Source organism: Hydractinia symbiolongicarpus, chromosome 13, assembly GCF_029227915.1.
Source record: "Hydractinia symbiolongicarpus strain clone_291-10 chromosome 13, HSymV2.1, whole genome shotgun sequence".
In the NCBI taxonomy this organism is placed as follows: Eukaryota; Metazoa; Cnidaria; class Hydrozoa; order Anthoathecata; family Hydractiniidae; genus Hydractinia; species Hydractinia symbiolongicarpus.
The window spans coordinates 19,848,772-19,855,216 of NC_079887.1; the positions used below are offsets into that span (position 1 = coordinate 19,848,772).

Below are 6,445 nucleotides of genomic sequence, written 5' to 3' on the forward strand. Positions count from 1 at the left end.
ATCTTCATAGTTAGATTTAATTGAACTTATAACCAATATAAAAAAGGGTAAAACTGAAGTCATGCTTATTGGAACATCTAAACGTTTATCGCTAAATACTGACGACTTCACTGTTAATTATAGAGACACTTAAATCAACCATGTTGTCTCTTACAAATATCTGGGAATTTCAATTGACAGTACACTAAAATTCAGCCAGCAGTTTGATAGATCATACAAAAAAGCCAGTTCGAGAATTAGACTGGTTGAGAGAATTAGATCTAACATCACTTCAAAAGTAGCTGGAATGATCTATCGGTTGATGATTCTACCTGTTTTTACTTACTATTCGATAGTTCATTCTGACCTCACCAATTGTCAAATTGACAAACTGCAATTCCTTACAAATCTAGCAAAACGCATTGTTGGTGATCACGAAGTTAAAATACCGTATATTTACAGCGAGGTGTTGAAACAGTCGTACATGTTCGTGAGGAAGTGTTTGGATGGAAATGTTTGTGCTAACTTCGGAAACTACTTTGAAAAAGTGAATCACCAAGTAAACACAAGAAGCTCGAATACCTCAGTAAAACTTCCTAAAGTAAAACTTTCGACAGCAAAGAAGTCATTTTATTATTTGGAGCAAAATTATATAATGAGCTCCCTTCGCATATAAAACGCGAAGAAAATATTCAAGGATTTAATAATTTGTTAAATGATCATGATTTTTGTGTCTGTTTAACACTTTGCTTAGCCTGCCTCTTACTAGGAAAAAATCGAATCATAATTCCAGAAGAAAGAGTAAAAATTCACCCCACCAGTACGCAAAAACTACCAGTAAAAAAACTGCTGAGCAAATTTGCTACCTAGAAAGGTGTACTTAGTGGCTGTCCTAGCGTATTTCGGTATACTTTCTTTCATTACTATTTCATTTTTAGCTTGTTAAGAAGCATTCTCCTTTTGATTTTTTTTGTCTGAATCTTCGTGACAATAGTCGTTATTCCATACTTCGCTATCAATGTCTTCACGCACTCGTCCGTATCAAAAACTTCTATAATTTCCCTTTCCTTAACATTCGCTGCACTCGTGATGATGTTTCCAAATTTCGGCCAAGTCAACTTGTTTTTAGCTCGGGAGAATTTGACCCGTTCTTTCCTGTGTCAAACACGTTTGAAAGCGAACAAGACGAGGAAGGGATAATTGATAAGTTGTCGCTATCATCATTCTTGTTTTAAGTTAAAGCTGATCCTAAATAAAAAAAACGACACCTTATACTATAATAAACATTTAAATCAACGGAAAAAGCTTTCTTTGCAGTTACGCTTGTCTTAGCTTGACACATTGACGCTTTTTGTAATAATATAAAAACGTATCAATCGAACAGTATTATTGTCGTGATACAGTCTGATGCTGGAATAAGTTCCTAGGTATCCTATCAATTTATTACATTTGTAACTGGCTAAAGACATTTTGTAGTTAAAATTGTAATTTATTTATGACAATTAGGGAATTTAAGGTAACTGTCGCTGAAGCTGAATCTTCTTTTTCTTTGTTTAACTTCATTAGGTATCGTACTTTATCTCTTAATTGCAAGTCGCTTAATTTAAAACTTTGATGCAAATCTTTTTTCTCTAGTACGATAGTTGATGTTACTTTGCTTTCAACAATTTCGTTTGCAAAATGAAGAAGAACAGCTTCTGTCAAGACATCTCCTGCTTTTTCATCTTGGCGTGGCTCTCTTAAATGTGAACGTAGTTGGGTACTGGTAAAATTCATTTTGATTTTCCTTGTAGGAAGTATGTTTTCTTTGCCTTTTTTTTTGACCCATGAGATTAGGCCCATGAGATTAGCCAAGTCCTGTTCCATATCTAGCCTTAACATGTGAGTTTTTGTGACACATGTGTTTCTTACCACCGTTGCGCTCGGTCTCGGTCTAATAAGAGTTTTAACAACGTTTTTGTTAAAAAAAGAATTCAATTGACCTGTAACCATTGATGACGACATTTTATTGCAACTCCAACTGACAAAAAGAGGCTCGTGACTAGGAGTTATTACTTTTTTGACTTTTATACCGTCCAGTTGGTTTCAAAAAAAGTAAAGAAAATCGACGTTTCTTTCTGTAACTCGGGTGTGAAGTATCTCATGGCAGGACCTGACGAGGAAATGGTTTTATAAATCACAACTGTTACCATATAAGAAGCGTTCTCAAATCTTTCAGACAAAAACTCTTTACATGTCATATTTGCCAATGCTCCAGTTCGTGAGGCATTGTTCAAACACTTATAATATTTGGCCAGTTCTCTGTAATTTGCAATTTTCCACAACAACAAGCATACTCACATCACAGAGGACAAATTTTTAAAAGTGGTACAGCGAATGCAAATAACTTTTAATTGTGCCTGCCTTTTTAATTTTTTAAATCTCATGGGGCCCATTGTCTCTAATAATTTTTCTTTTTCAAACAAAAACTTCGGCTCGAAAGTGTTTTTGTTGGAATCCTTCAGAATTAACTTAACCTGCTGAGAATGCTATTTTGATGCTCGAGCACTTTTCCTTTTTCCGTCTGGGGTAGTAAGCCATTTTCAAAATCATTGTAGAAAGAGTGTTTGTGCCAAGCGTAATTACAAGCTTCAGATTTTTGTCTTCTTCATCTTTTGCGTCACTTTCTACACCATCACCATCAAATGCATTTTCTACACCTGTAACAATACTTGTCTATTTATCATGTTATTAAAATGCATTTTATTTTATTTAGAAGAATAAAACTTATTAATTCAAGTGTATCCTAGTATTTTTTCTGTAATCAGGCAATCTTGAAGATAAGCGAAAAACAACTGTTACCAGATGCAAAGTAACATTTAAAAAGAAGAAAATATTTTTGTGAGAAATCTTTTTAATGTTTCTAAAATTCATTTTCGCTAATTATTTTTCTTTGAAAAGTATATTTAAGTAAAATAATCTTAACGCAAATATTACTCACAACCGTTACTGCCCTTTTGGGGATGCCAAAAATTAATACAAAATGAACAACAGTGTAATAGGTCAGAAATTAGTATAGGGAATGTATAAGTATTCTGCTTTGGTTTTACACATCCACACGATTGGGTGTCGGTGTAGTAAAAACTTATAATAAGCTTATAAGCTTATAGTATAAGCTTATAAATGGCTACGTGAAGTATTGACTAGGACATCACATTTAATTGGAACATTGGAAGAGTAACCTGCAACCAATTAGAAAGTTCTATAGTAAATACCGCAAGTAAAACAACGGTTTTGCAGTAATGCCACTATGCCATGTGTAATAAATTGTTTACCATTTCTGTTCTCTGTTTCCATACATACTGGGGAGAGTTAACATTAAATGTGAAAGCAGCAGCTAAATACAGTCAAGTAAAATTATGTATAGTCTATGATCGATGTTGTTAAAAAGTCGTCTTTTTTTAAAAAGGTTGTAGAAAACCCAGTATTAATTTTCGAAGAATTAGCTATGATTTAAATAAGGTAACTATGTAAGTAATGTTGCAGCATTGCATACTAAATACATTGAGCTCAACCTTTATTAAATTATGTTTTTCGCTATTTTAATCGCTAAAAGGAAATGTACATATTTGTATCAAGACTTAGGTTTTGTAATTGTACAAGATGTTTGGTTCGCCACAAAAGATCCCTCTTCTTGATTTTCTTCTACAATATAAATACCTTTAGGTAGCCGACGTGAAAAATTCATTACACTTATCTGCTCTTAAGTTTATTTGCAACATTTGTAACTGGTAATAAAGAACGCTGTACTACTCACAAGATAAAATTGCTTACTGTTCCTATATTTGCTCTCCTTTTCTTTACGTTCAGCGATCTTGCGAATTTTTGCAGAATACCAATCTTCGTCAACACTATATTCTGAATTTACTGACGAAATATGATCATCAGCTCTAACATATGTTTTTCACAGTTCTTTAGCATTTCAATTGTTTTAGAACATTTCCTCTGATAACGACGTCCCTTTAAATAAAGTAAGATCGTAAATCCGCAAAGTAAAATAGAGTAAAGGGCCTAAATCGATAAACTCAGATAGTTTTACGGAAGATCCTAAAGTAAACATACACGTAAGCGTCTACCTTCTAACGTTATTTAATCAGCGTCAGCAAACTAAAAGTAAATATAGCCTTCTTTTACCACTGAAAGTCATTTTCGTATTTGTAAAGTTAGGTAACTTGGCAGTTCAAAATGCTCAATATAAAAGACTTGTTTTCGGTAAATGCTGATAAAACATTAAGAAATATTAAAAACTAACTGTATTTGAAAGTTTCTTTTCTTTCTCAACTGTTTCCTGTTTTCTATCCTACGGAAGTAAAACAATTCATAGCATAAAGACTATTTTGGCGAAGACTGGGTGTTATAATTGCGAAATCAATAAACATTGAAAAATATTAAAAACTAACCGCGCATTGAAGTTCTTTCGCGCTTCCAACTACATTTTCACTGCATCTCTCGACTGACTCCTGTTCTTTATCCTACAGAAGTCAAACGATCGATAATAAAAAAGTCTTCGACATACGATTGGCATAAAGGCACAATAATTCATTTTACTAAGATTTTACATTTGAAGGCGGGTTTCCACTCAAACGAATGCGACCGCATTCGTTTGAGTGGAAACCCGCCTTTAGACATCCAGATGTTTAGTTCAAATAAGTTCAATTCTTTCAAGCATATATTTGCGCCCAGTTGGCGGTATATTCAAACCATTGTGCATGCTTGAGTAAAATGATTATTCAACATGTTTTAACGTTTTGTTTTTACAGAATGAACTTCGAATACTTTTCAGCCTCGTGATTTTGTTAGAATTTCTTAAGGTTTTGCACTTTTAGGCCTACGTTTCATATAATTATCATTATAAAAGCAGAACGCAGAAGCAAACTTACAGATTTAAAATCTTATGATACCAATTTTCATTAAAGTGTCCGATTAACAGCAATAGTACCTTATTTTGTTGATCTACATCAAAAAATGTTAATCCATCTTTATGTATTATGTATTGACTTTCCGACAGTGCAAAGTCAACGTCACAATCACTGTTTTCCTGAAAATGTGCAATAATTATAATTTTAAAATTATATAAAATCAATACGAAATCTAAATATAATCCCCTTTCTTATTCGTTTGCTTTACTTTACTCAAAGTATATTTTACCTTTGACCTCTTATCCTATAAAAAACAGAATGCATTAACATACCAAAATTCACAAACCTTTCTTCACCAAAGACTGCTAGGTCCATACGAGTATCGTATGAAGCTAATGTCTTTCAGTGCAAATAGGCAATGTCTTTTAGTGCAAACAAGCACAAGTGAAGGCGTCCATTTAACATAACACTTTTGATTTCGGAGTTGGGAAACTTTAAATCATTAACGTATTTTCCTAATCTTTCTTGATGTGTTGCATCAATGCTATAACATAAAATCCAGTTGTTACATCAACATTCCTACGTACTTGTTTATATTTATTACACATTTTATAATCAAAATGAATAACTTTGTGTGGTTTTGTAGATAAAAAGTATATTTTTGAGAAAATATTTTGCCCAAAAGAAAAAGTAACGGTAGGTTTTTTCAAGTCGTGTTAAAAGTGACTTACCAAATATTTGGAACGATCATATGTCATCTGAATAAATTTTCATTAACTCATCACCCTCCTCTTCTGTTAGCAATGTACTAGGGTACTCCAACAAGAAATCACTTTTCTGGAAGTTTAGCGTCGCAAAAATTCCATAACCTACGCGAGATCAATAGACTCAAAAATAGACCTAGAAATAAACAAAAGACTGAACGAACGAACAACGGAAGGAGAACAAACAGCTGCAGGAGCGACTGAACGAACGACTGAACAAGCGACTGAACGAAAACAAACGACTGCACGAACGACTGAACGAACGACTATTCTTACCAATGTAGTCATCGATGTAAGATTTTTCAAATCCAGGAGGATCGGCTCCAAGCTCGCAAAAGGTTTTTGCTACACCTTCCCCAGTTCTGTTTCTTGGTTTTCGTGGCTTAAGATAGGATGTTCATTGTAAGGATATTTTACGGTTACGTTTAAATAAAATAACGCTTTGTAAGAAGCTGATATTGTCAACAACAAAGTTTGCTAAGGAATTGATAATTTAACGCAAGATCTGTATGGAAAAGCTGCTATATTTATATTTTACTCTTCTAATATAATAGCTTTTGTGAGCATGGCAAAAGACTGTTTATGTTATTAAATATGTGTTAAAACTTAGCTCGACTAAATAAACACTAACGCGATAACATACAAACTGCAAGCTGTCATAATTAAAAGCCATATAACCACACTTATTTTTTTGACATAGCTTAAAAGTTGTGTCTTAGTATTCAATATAGAAAGGGTGGCGGACACGGCAAACGCAGGCAAGGAAACAGGAAGAGGAATCAGCAAGGCAGGAGTAGGCAAGGC

The 6,445-nt window shown here is 33.5% G+C and overlaps 1 long non-coding RNA gene across 3 annotated transcripts; it reads right to left on the reverse strand.

The window, feature by feature from the left end:
- Nucleotides 1-937: 937 nt before the first annotated feature.
- On the reverse strand, nt 938-6,206 carry LOC130624051 (uncharacterized). 3 transcript variants are annotated; one of them, XR_008981173.1, is made up of 11 exons: nt 5,918-6,206; nt 5,609-5,746; nt 5,224-5,421; nt 4,958-5,056; nt 4,419-4,490; nt 4,271-4,318; nt 4,095-4,125; nt 3,793-3,978; nt 3,294-3,355; nt 2,496-2,678; nt 938-1,227 (listed from the first exon to the last, which is right to left on the reverse strand). It is a non-coding gene; the product is annotated as an uncharacterized LOC130624051 (long non-coding RNA). The 3 variants fall into 3 exon arrangements; XR_008981172.1 differs by lacking the exon at nt 2,496-2,678; XR_008981171.1 differs by lacking the exons at nt 2,496-2,678; nt 3,294-3,355.
- Nucleotides 6,207-6,445: the final 239 nt, after the last annotated feature.